Source organism: Rattus norvegicus, chromosome 7 (assembly GCF_036323735.1).
Source record: "Rattus norvegicus strain BN/NHsdMcwi chromosome 7, GRCr8, whole genome shotgun sequence".
NCBI classification, from domain to species: Eukaryota; Metazoa; Chordata; class Mammalia; order Rodentia; family Muridae; genus Rattus; species Rattus norvegicus.
The window spans coordinates 13281067-13293360 of record NC_086025.1 but is presented as its reverse complement, the minus strand read 5'-3'; positions in this window follow the sequence as shown (position 1 = coordinate 13293360).

Genomic DNA, 12294 nt, shown 5'->3' with positions numbered 1-12294 from the left:
CCTTGGGGTCAAGTTCAGGTTTCGAAGTAGGAGCCTTCACTCACTGAACCATCTCTCTGGCCTCCCTTTCAAAGCTTGATCTACTATCTCTAAAAAGAAATGGATAATTTTATTTTATTTTTTTTTTAAGGAGAAATCCTTCACTTGCTGAGCCATCCAATCAGCCCTAATTTTTTTCAGTTAAGACATTTTAGGTGGACACAAGTTAGCTGCAGTTGGGTGGGAGAATGCCATCAAGCAAAATTAGCTATAAGCAGCACTAGTTTTAAATATGGCAACATAAGCCACTGATATACACGAGAACAGAACTAAGATGCACAAACACATTTGACAGAAAAGATTGCAAAGACTTTTCTATATAGTATACATGATCAGAAGCCGTGGATTCATAGGGCAACAGCATATGGTAGGGCATTTGATAGCAAGTGGGTGCAGTGTCACTTCTGCAGCTGGTAAGGCATTTATCCAGCTCTGGAAGCTGGAAACATGACCTTTTCACAGTATCACCCTTACCACCAGGACCAAGAACAAACTTCTATTAATTTTCTCATGACAACCACAATTGAAGTATTATTGTGAAAAACGCGTTTTAAAGGAGTTATAGGAGAAAATGCAACAAGTATTAGGGACTGAGTAAAATAATTGTAGGGAGACCTGGTTTTTACCATAGAACTCAAGTTAAAAAGATAAAATTAGAACCCAGTTCTAGGGGAGGTGGAGACAGACCATGGGACTCTGAACAGCCATCCTAGCCTGTTTTATGAGTTTTGAGCCAGTGAAAGATTGTCACAACAACAAAATGTGGACAGCACCTAAGTTGTCTTTTGGCTTCTGTGTGCGTGCACATGTGCACATTTGATATAATTGAGTCCTGGGATAGGAGAGATGGCTTAGCTGTAAGGAACATTTGCTAAACTCAGCTCCCAGTGCCCAAGTTGAGTGACTGACAATAGCCTATCAGTCCAACTCCAGCAGATCAAATGCCCTCTTCTAGATTCTGTGGGAACTCACAGATAATTGCATATACCCTCACAAACGCACATGAAAATAAGTCTTTTTTTTTTTTAATTTAGCTCTGGTCCTTATCAAATGGAAGAAACAGTCAATATCTTCAAGACAAATGTAAAAAACAAAACCCAAAATCAACCCACCAGTTTAGGTAAGAGGCTCTGAGTTACATAAAGAAATATATTGACATATTAAATCTTATCCCATTTCCCAATTTTCCCTTCAGAAACCCGCTATCCCACACCCTGTCCCCTGCTTCTATGAGATTGCTCCCTCCCTCCCTCCTCTCCTCCCTGACATTCCCCTGTACTGGGGCATCCAGCCTTCACAGGACCAAGGGCCTTTCCTCCTACTGATGCCATCCTCTGCTACATATGCCGATAGAGCCATAGGTTCTCTTGGGATGGTGGTTTAGTCCCTGGGAGCTCTGGGGGCTCTGGTTGGTTGATACTATTTTCTTCCTATGGGGTTGCAAACCCCTTCAGCTTCATCAGTCCTTTCTCTAACTCCTCCCAAGTCCAAGTGGGGCTTGGACCTCCACTTAAAACCAGATACACTGAAACTAATAGAAGAGAAAGTGGGCAAGAGCCTCGAATACATGGGCACAGGGGGAAATTACCTGAACAGAACACCAATGGCTTATGCTCTAAAATCAAGAGTTGACAAATAGGACCCCATAAAATTGCAAAGCTTCTATAAGGCAAAGGACACTGTCAATAGGACAAAATGGCAACCAGCAGATTGGGAAAAGATCTTTACCAATCCTACATCTGATAGAGGACTAAATTCCGATATAGACAAAGAACTCAAGACACCAGAGAATCAAATAACCCTTTTAAAAATGGGTTACAGAACTAAACAGAATTCTCAACTGAGGAATATTGAATGGCCAAGAAACACCTAAAGAAATGTTCAACATCCTTAGTCATCAGGGAAATGCAAATTAAAACAACTCTTGAGATTCCACCTCACACCAGTCAGAATAGCTAAGATCAAAAATTCAAGTGACAGCAGGTGCTGGTGAGTATATGGAGAAAGAGGAACACTTTTCCATTGTTGGTAGGATTACAAACTGGTGCACCACTCTGGGAATCAGTCTGGTAGTTCCTCAGGAAATTGGACATAGTACTACCTGAGGACCCAGCTATACCACTCCTGGGAATATACCCAAATGATAAATCTTTCTTTAAAAAAAAAAATCTGAGACAGAAATAAGTACAAAGGAAAGACAAAGTCACTTGCCTTTAAGATTGAAAAACAAACGTAAAATAAAAGACTGGGATGCATATTGTATTCATTGCAAAGGTGTTAAATATAAGAGCATATTAATGCAATTCAGTCACCAGACCAATTGCAAAAACGTTCGTGGGCCAGTGAGATGGTTCAGTGGGTTAAAATACTACACAAACTCGAACTCTATCCCCAGGATTCAGAGTAAATAAAGTGGCCTGAGATGTGTGGTAGTGGCACATACCTTTAATCCCAGTACTTAGAAGGCAGAGGCAAGCAGATCTCTTAAGTTTGAGGCCAGCCTGCTCTACAAAGGGAGTCCAGGACAGCCAGGTCTACACGGAGAAACCCTGTTTTGAAAAGATGAAGAAGAGACCTGACTCCAAGCAGTTGTTCTTGGACCTCCCCCCTCACAGTGGTGTGTATAGTTGCCCACATGTGAACACACAATTTGCTTTCAAAATCAGTAATCATGAGGGCTTGAGTCTGCCTAACAAAATTAAATTTTGCAAACTCAGATCCCAATGCTATGTATTGCCCATCTATTGTTCTCTCTTGGTTTATTGATTAATCCTGACTGAGTGGTTAGATTGAAGGTCACCATTTATGTCAACTCCATTTCACAATGAGGCACTGAGAAAATATCTAGAAGCAGTGGACATAGATCAGTGAAATGACCTTGGGGATTCCCGGCCTGTATACAAGCATCATACTATGGGCAGGATTGCTGAAGTGAACAAACTTTGAGATTTTTTTTTTAAACTTGCATTTTTTTTTCCTGCCAGTATCTGAAAACAATAGAGTCCATCTTCATCCTTTACTTCTGTCAACTCTTCAAGAGGCTCCAAGCCTTAGGTTCAGACTGCTTTTGTATCATCTATCTCTTGTTTTGTGTACTTTTTTAGCAGTCTCTCCAGCCTGTACATAGCACTGTTGTACTTTCTATGCCCTCACTGTATAAGTCAATCTAATAAATCTCTTAATGTGCTGTATACATTCCTTTGGTTGCATTCTTTTAGAGACATTGACTCCTCCGTGGGTTAATATGATTACGAGCAGAAACACTTTGCATGTAATTGTAGCAATTGGATGGTACTGAGCCCTTATTACTAATATTTTGTACCAATAACATCTTATTGGCTAAGTCAAATAAATAGTCCCCTAGTTTTGCTTTGTTTCATTCTGTTTTACACTGCTCAAGAACATCAGAAGGCATGGGCAGGGGAAGCTGCAAAATGTTGTCCTTGGGGCATGGCATGGTTGTTGTATACATGAACTCAAAATAGTTGTTACTTATACAAATGCAAAATCAAACCAGCTATAAATTCCATCATAGTTTGGGAAGGAGCTCCCTATGGTTGAAGAGCTGTTGGAAGTTGATGGATTAGGGGAAAGGAGTCATTTTCTTTAGGAGAGTGTCTACTGATCAGAACCCGAAGCCCCAGTAGATGACACCACAGCCATGTACCTACTAGTTATACTCAGTTAAGAATAAATACGAAGGATGGCATGAAGTATAGAGATGTGCTGGAGCATCCAGAGGGAGTCAGTTGGGGAATTCTCCAACTGTGAGGGACAGATATGATCAAGATACATTATATACATATATGAATTTTTCAAAGAAAAAAATAGAAATTAATAAATATAAAATAATAAAAAATTAAAATTTTCCTATGATACGATTCTCATGAATCTCCTCCTCTGAGACATGTCCCTGGGACTTGTCTGGTCATTTGAGATCTGGTTCTCAGTATGTAGATTGAGTACACAAAATACTCTTCCCATAGGAAAGCCAAAGGTTGTACTCTTCATGCAGTGTAGACAATGAAGAATTATAAACTTGATAACTAATTTGTTAATCCCTTACATGTTAGTTATTAGACATTTTACTCTTCCCATTCTCATGATGGGTTGCAGTAGGATTTGACCATCATGTAACGGCAGTGGGAGGTGAGACTAGATAAGGTTAATGATACTTCTTTCTACTTAAGTGTAATTTCAAAAATCTTTTTAAAATTATACTATTCCTTCTTCAAAACATATGCTGAAATAGAAATATATGGATATGATACCTGCAGACAGGAAAACAGACTTTGGTATTCTTTTTTTTTTTTGTATTGTTTTTGTTTTTATTTTTTCCATTTTTTCTTTATTAACTTGAGTATTTCTTATTTACAATTTGATTGTCATTCCCTTTCCTGGTTTCGGGCCAACATCCCCCTAACCCCTCACCCTCCTCTTCTATATGGGTGTTCCCCTCCCAATCCTCCCCCCATTACCACCCTCCCCCCAATAATCACATTCACTGGGGGTTCAATCTTAGCAGGACCAAGGGCTTCCCCTTCCACTGGTGCTCTTACTAGGCTATTCATTGCTACCTATGAGGTTAGAGTCCAGGGTCAGTCCATGTATAGTCTTTGGGTAGTGGCTTAGTCCCTGGAAGCTCTGGTTGCTTGGCATTGTTGTTCATATGGGGTCTTGAGCCCCTTCAAGCTCTTCCAGTCCTTTCTCTGATTCCTTCAACGGGGGTCACGTTCTCAGTTCAGTGGTTTGCTGCTGGCATTCGCCTCTGTATTTGCTGTATTCTAGCTGTGTCTCTCAGGAGAGATCTACATCCGGTTCCTGTCAGCCTGCACTTCCTTCCTCCATCTTGTCTCATTGGGTGGTTGTATATGTATGGGCCACATGTGGGGCAGGCTCTGAATGGGTGTTCCTTCTGCGTCTGTTTTAATCTTTGCCTCCTATTCCCTGCCAAGGGTATTCTTGTTCCCCTTTTAAAGAAGGAGTGAAGCATTCGCATTTTGATCATCCAACTTGAGTTTCATGTGTTCTGTGCATCTAGGGTAATTCAAACATTAAGGCTAATAGCCACCTACCAATGAGTGCATACCATGTGTGTTTTCCTGTGATTGGGTTACCTCACTCAGGATATTTTCCAGTTCCCTCCATTGGCCAATGAATTTCATAAAGTCATTTTTTTTTTGATAGCTGATCCATTGTGTAGATGTGCCACATTTTCTATATCCATTCCTCTGTTGAAGGGCATCTGGGTTCTTTCCAGCTTCTGGCTATTATAAATAAGGCTGCTATGAACATAGTAGACCACGTATATTTTTGATATGTTGGGGCATCTTTTGGGTATATGCCCAAGAGAGGTATAGCTGGGTCCTCAGGTAGTTCAATGTCCAATTTTCTGAGGAACCTCCAGACTGATTACCAGGATGTTTGTACCAGTCTGCAATCCCACCAACAATGGGGGAGTGTTCCTCTTTCTCCACATCCTCACCAGCATTTGTTGTCACCTGAGTTTTTGATCTTAGCCATTCTCACTGGATTGAGGTGAAATCTCAGGGTTGTTCTGATTTGCATTTCCCTTATGACTAAAGATGTTGAACATTTCTTTAGGTGTTTCTCAGCCATTCGGCATTCCTCAGCTGTGAATTATTTGTTTAGTTCTGAACCCCATTTTTTAATAGGGTTATTTGTCTCCCTGCGGTCTAACTTCTTGAGTTCTTTGTATATTTTGAATATAGGCCCTCTATCTGTTGTAGGATTGGTAAAGATCTTTTCCCAATCTGTTGGTGGCCATTTTATCCTAACCACAGTGTCCTTTGCCTTACAAAAGCTTTGAAGTTTTATGAGATCCCGTTTGTGGATTCTTGACCTTAGAGCATAAGCCATTGGTGTTTTGTTCAGGAAATTTTCTCCAGTGCCCATGTGTTCGAGATGCTTCCCCACTTTTTCTTCTATTAGTTTGAGTGTATCTAGTTTGATGTGGAGGTCCTTGCTCCACTTGGACTTAAGCTTTGTACAGGGTGATAAGCATGGATCGATCTGTATTCTTCTACATGTTGACCTCCAGTTGAACCAGCACCATTTGCTGAAAATGCTATCTTTCTTCCATTAGATGGTTTTGGCTCCTTTGTCAAAAATCAAGTGACCATAGCTGTGTGGGTTCATTTCTGGGTCTTCAATTATATTCCACTGGTCTATCTGTCTGTCTCTGTACCAATACCATGCAGTTTTTATCACTATTGCTCTGTAATACTACTTGAGTTCAGTGATAGTGATTCCCCCTCAAGTTCTTGTATTGTTGAGGATAGCTTTAGCTATCCTGGGTTTTTTGTTATTCCAGATGAATTTGCAAATTGTTCTGTCTAACTCTTTGAAGAATTGGATTGGTATTTTGATGGGGATTGCATTGAATCTGTAGATTGCTTTTGGTAAAATGGCCATTTTTACTATTTTAATCCTGCCAATCCATGAGCATGGGAGATCTTTCCATCTTCTGAGGTCTTCTTCAATTTCTTTCTTCAGAGGCTTGAAGTTCTTTTTGTACAGATCTTGTACTTGCTTGGTTAAAGTCACACCGAGGTACTTTATATTATTTGGGACTATTATGAAGGGTGTGGTTTCCCTAATTTCTTTCTCAGCTTGTTTCTCTTTTGAGTAGAGGAAGGCTACTGATTTATTTGAATTAATTTTATACCCAGCCACATTGCTGAAGTTCTTTATCAGCTTTAGTAGTTCTCTGGTGGAACTTTTGGGATCACATAAATATACTATCGTATCATCTGCAAATAGTGATATTTTGACTTCTTCTTTTCTAATCTGTATCCCCTTGATCTCCTTTTGTTGTCTGATTGCTCTGGCTAGAACTTCAAGAACTATATTGAATAAGTAGGGAGAGAGTGGGCAGCCTTGTCTAGTCCCTGATTTTAGTGGGATTGCTTCATGTTTCTCTACATTTAGTTTAATGTTAGCAACGGGTTTGCTGTATATGGCTTTTACTATGTTTAGGTATGGGCCTTGAATTCCTATTCTTTTCAAGACTTTTATCATGAAGGGCTGTTGAATTTTGTCAAATGTGTTCTCAGCATCTAAAAAATGATCGTGTGGTTTTGTTCTTTCAGTTTGTTTATATAATGGATCACGTTGATGGTTTTCCGTATATTAAACCATCCCTGCATGCCTGGGATGAAGCCTACTTGATCATGGTGGATGATTGTTTTGATGTGCCCTTAGATTCGGTTTGCCAGAATTTTATTGAGTATTTTTCCGTCGATATTCATAAGGCAAATTGGTCTGAAGTTCTCTTTCTTTGTGGGTCCTTGTGTGGTTTAGGTATTAGAGTATTTCTGGCTTCATAGAAGGAATTTGATAGTGCTCCATCTGTTTCAATTTTGTGGAATAGTTTAGATAGTATTGGTATGAGGTCTTCTATGAAGGTCTGATAGAATTCTGCACTAAACCCGTCTGGACCTCGGCTCTTTTTGGTTGGCAGACCTTTAATGACTGCTACTATTTCCTTAGGAGTTATGGGGTTGTTTAAATGGTTTATCTGTTCCTGATTTAATTTCGGTACCTGGTATCTCTCTAGGAAATTGTCCATTTCCTACAGATTTTCAAGTTTTCTTGAATATAGGCTTTTGTAGTAGGATCTGAAAATTTTTTGAATTTCCTCTGATTCTGTAGTTATGTCTCCCTTTTCATTTCTGATTTTGTTAATTTGGACATACTCTCTGCGTCCTCTCATTAGTCTGGCTAAGGGTTTATTTCTCTTGTTGATTTTCTCAAAGAACCAACTTTTGGTTCTGTTGATTCTTTCTATGGTCCTTTTCGTTTTTACTTGGTTTATTTCAGCTCTGAGTTTGATTATTTCCTGCCTTCTACTCCTCCTCGGTGTATTTGCTTCTTTTTGTTCTAGAGCTTTTAGGTGTGCTGTCAAGCTGCTGACACATGCTCTCTCCTGTTTCTTTCTGCAGGCACTCAGAGCTATGAGTTTTCCTCTCAGCACAGCTTTCATTGTGTCCCATAAGTTTGGGTATGTTGTACCTTATTCTTCATTAAATTCTAAGAAGTCTTTAATTTCTTTCTTTATTTCTTCCTTGACCAGGTAACCGTTGAGTAGAGCATTGTTCAACTTCCATGTATATGTGGGCGTTCTTCCCTTATTATTATTGAAGACTAGCTTTAGGCCGTGGTCATCTGATAGGACGCATGGGATTATTTCTATCTTTCTATATCTGTTGAGTCCTGTTTTTTGACCAATTATATGGTCAATTTTGGAGAAAGTACCATGAGGTGATGAGAAGAGTGTATATCCTTTTGCTTTAGGATAGAATGTTCTATAAATATCTGCTAAGTCCATTTGGTTCATGACTTCTCTTAGTCTGTCTACGTCTCTGTTTAATATCTGTTTCCATGTCCTGTCCATTGATGAGAGTGGGGTGTTGAAATCTACTATTATTGTGTGAGGTGCAATGTGGGTTTTGAGTTTTAGTAAGGTTTCTTTTACATATGTAGTTGCCCTTGTATTTGGAACATAGATATTTAGGATTGAGAGTTCATCTTGGTGGATTTTTCCTTTGATGAATATGAAGTGTCTTTCTTATCTTTTTTACTGACTTTTAGTTGAAAATTGATTTTATTCAATATTAGAATGGCTACTCCAGCTTGCTTCTTCTGACCATTTGCTTAGAAATTTGTTTTCCATCCGTTCACTCTGAGGTAGTGTCTGTCTTTGTCTCTGAGATGTGTTTCCTGTAGGCAGCAGAAGGCAGGGTCCTCATTGCGTATCCAGTTTGTTAATCTATGTCTTTTTATTAGGAAGTTGAGACCATTGATGCTGAGAGATATTAATGAATAGTGATTACTGCTTCCTGTTATATTCATATTTGGAGGTGAGGTTATTTTTGTGTGCTTTTCTTCTCTTTGTTTGTTGCCAAGATGATGAGTTTCTTGCTTTTTCTAGGGGGTAGCTTGCCTCCTTATGTTGGGCTTTACCATTTATTATCCTTTGTAGCACTGGATTTGTAGAAAGATATTGTGTAAATTTGGTTTTGTCATGGAATATCTTGGTTTCTCCATCTATGTTAATTGAGAGTTTTGCAGGATACAGTAACCTGGGCTGGCATTTGTGTTCTCTTAAGGTCTGTATGACATCTGTGCAGGATCTTCTGGCTTTCATAGTCTCTGGTGAGAAATCTGGTGTGATTCTGATAGGTCTGCCTTTATATGTTACTTGACCTTTTTCCCTTACTGCTTTTAATATTGTCTCTTTATTTTCTGCAGTTGGTATTTTGACTATTATGTGAAGGGAGGAGTTTCTTTCCTGGTCCAATCTATTTGGAATTCTGTAGGCTTCTTGTATGTTTATGAGTATCTCTTTCTTTAGGTTAGGGAAGTTTTCTCCTATGATTTTGTTGAAGATATTTACTGGTCCTTTGAGCTAGGAGTCTTCACTCTCTTCTATACCTATTATCCTTAGGTTTGATATTCTCATTGAGTCCTGGATTTACTGTATGTTTTGGACCAGTAGCTTTTTCCATTTTACATTATCTTTGACAGTTGTGTCGATGATTTCTATGGAATCTTCTGCTCCTGAGATTCTCTCTTCTATCTCTTGTATTCTTTTGGTAATGCTTGTATTTATGTCCTTGTCTCTTCCTTTGGTTTTCTATATCCAAGGTTGTTTCCCTGTGTTCTTTCTTCATTGCTTCTATTCCCATTTTTAATTCCTTCAACTGTTTGATTGTGTTTTCCTGGAATTCTTTCAGGGATTTTTGTGATTCCTCTCTATAGGCTTCTACTTGTTTATTTATGTTTTCCTGCGTTTCTCTAAGGGAGTTCTTCATGTCTTTCTTGAAGTCCTCCAGCATCATGATCAAATATGATTTTAAATCTAGATCTTGCTTTTCTGGTGTGTTTGGATATTCAGTCTTTGCTTTGGTGGGAGAATTTGGTTCCGATGATGTCATGTAGTCTTGGTTTCTGTTGCTTGGGTTCCTGTGCTTGCCTCTCGCCATCAGATTATCTCTGGTGTTACTTTGTTCTGCTATTTCTGGCAGTGGCTAGACTGTCCTATAAGCCTGTGTATCAGGAGTGCTGTAGACCTGTTTTCCTGTTTTCTTTCAGCCAGTTATGGGAAAAGAGTGTTCTGCTTTCGGGCGTGTATTTTTTTCCTGTGTACAGGTTTTCAGTTGTTCCTGTGGGCCTGTGTCCTGAGTTCACCAGGCAGGTCACTTGGAGCAGAAAATTTGGTCTTACCTGTGGTCCCGAGGCTCAAGTTTGCTTGTGGGGTGTTGCTTATGAGCTCTCCGTCAGGGCAGCAACCAGGAGGACCTGCGCCGCCCTTTCCAGGAGCCCCCATGCACCAGGGTCCCAGATGGCGTTTCGTGATTTCCTCTGGAGTCAGAAATGTGGGCAGAGTGTAGTCTCTTCTGGCTTCCCAGGCATGTTTGCCTCTCTGAAGGTTTAGCTCTCCCTCACATGGGATTTGGGTGCAGAGAACTGTTGATCCGGTCCCTTCAGGTTCCGGCGGTGTCTGTGGCGCAGGGGACCTGCTACTCCAGCGCCCCTATCTACAGGTTCCTAGAGGCCGTATACAGTTTCCTTTTGGGCCAGGGATGTGGGCAGGGATGGGCAGTGTTGGTGGTCTCTTCCGCTCTGCAGTCTCAGGAGTGCCCACCTGTCCAGGCGGTGAGTTCTCTCTCCAATGGGGTTTGGGAGCAGTGGGATGCGGGGCGGGGATCAGCGAGGTTGGGAATCCAGCTAAAACTGGAAGTGTCCGGTCCTAGAGGAATTTTGCCTCTGTGTGTCCTGAGACCACCAGTCAGATCACTTGGAGCAGAAAAGTTGGTCTTACCTGCGGTCCCACGGCTCAAGTTTGCTCGTGGGTGTTGCTTTTGAGCTATCAGCAAGGGCAGCCAGACTTTGGTATTCTTTTGATCATTAAGATTCTCAACTACCTTCATTAATTAACTATACCAATTTTTTGTATCGTATACCTTTTGCCAAAATAGGATGTCCCTGACAATTATAACTTTTGTCTGGGGAAGTTAATCTGAAATACCATGCAACATTGTAGGAGAGATGGCTCAGAGGTTAAGAGCACTGACTGCTCTTCCAGAGGGCCTGAGTTCAATTCCCAGCAACCACATGGTGGCTCACAATTATCTGTCATGGGATTTGATGCCCTTTTCTGTTGTGTCTGAAGACAGCAACAGTGTATACATAAAATAAATAAATCTTAAAAAAAAAAAAGAACGAAATTCAGTTTCTGGCTCTTTCTTAACTCCAGCTGGAATTCTCAGGGTCCCCATTTGCTCTGCTCCATAAGAACATCTGCATCTCCCACCCACCCAAGCCTGAGGATCCTGCAGATCATCATCTTCACTGTGTCTCTGCCCCCATAACGGCTCAAGAGACTGAACTACCAACCAAAAGACCATGCCTGGGACAGACCTAGGCCCTCTGCATATATGCTAACAGTTGTGCAGCTTGGTCTTTCTGTAGGACTCCTAATAGCAGGAGCAGGGGTTGTCTGAGTTCATTGCCTGCCTTCGGAACCTCATCCTCTAACTGGGCTGCCTCAATAGGAGATGAGTCTGATCTTACTACAACTTGATATGACAAGGCCCGTTGATATTCATGGAAGACCACACCTTTTCTGGGGAGAAAGGGAAGCTGGGTGAACAGAGGTGGGGAGGTGAGAGGGAGGGAATGGGAGGAGAGAAGGGAAAGGATGGGAAGCTGTTGATAAGGTGGTAAATAATTTTAAAAATCATCCTGATCTAGGTAACCCAGTCCCATAAACACAATGGTGGTATGTATTGACTTGTAAGTGGATATTAATGTTAAGTAAATAATCAAGCTATAGTTTATGAACCCAGAATGGTTAAAGGTTAAAGGGTTCTGGTAGAAGGTAGGGCACATGGACCTTCCAGGGAAGGGGCAATAGAATATTGTGGGTGAATTGGGAAAGGACAGGAATAGGAGCAGGAAGGATTAGGTGGTGGGGTGGGAAAGAGTATGGGGAGAGACAACTGGGACTGGGGACCATGGGTAGGGTGTGGAAACCTAATGTAGTGAAAACTTCTAGGAATCTGAGGGTGAGGATTCCTAATAATTGAGGATACAGAGCCTGAACAGGCTACCTTTCGTAGCCAGGCACGGCTATTGTGGGACTGGGCTGCATTCAGTTAAGTTGCAGGGTGCACTGGTCCGTAAAGACACCTAAGTAACCCAGGCAGATATTAGGACAGAATGTCACTC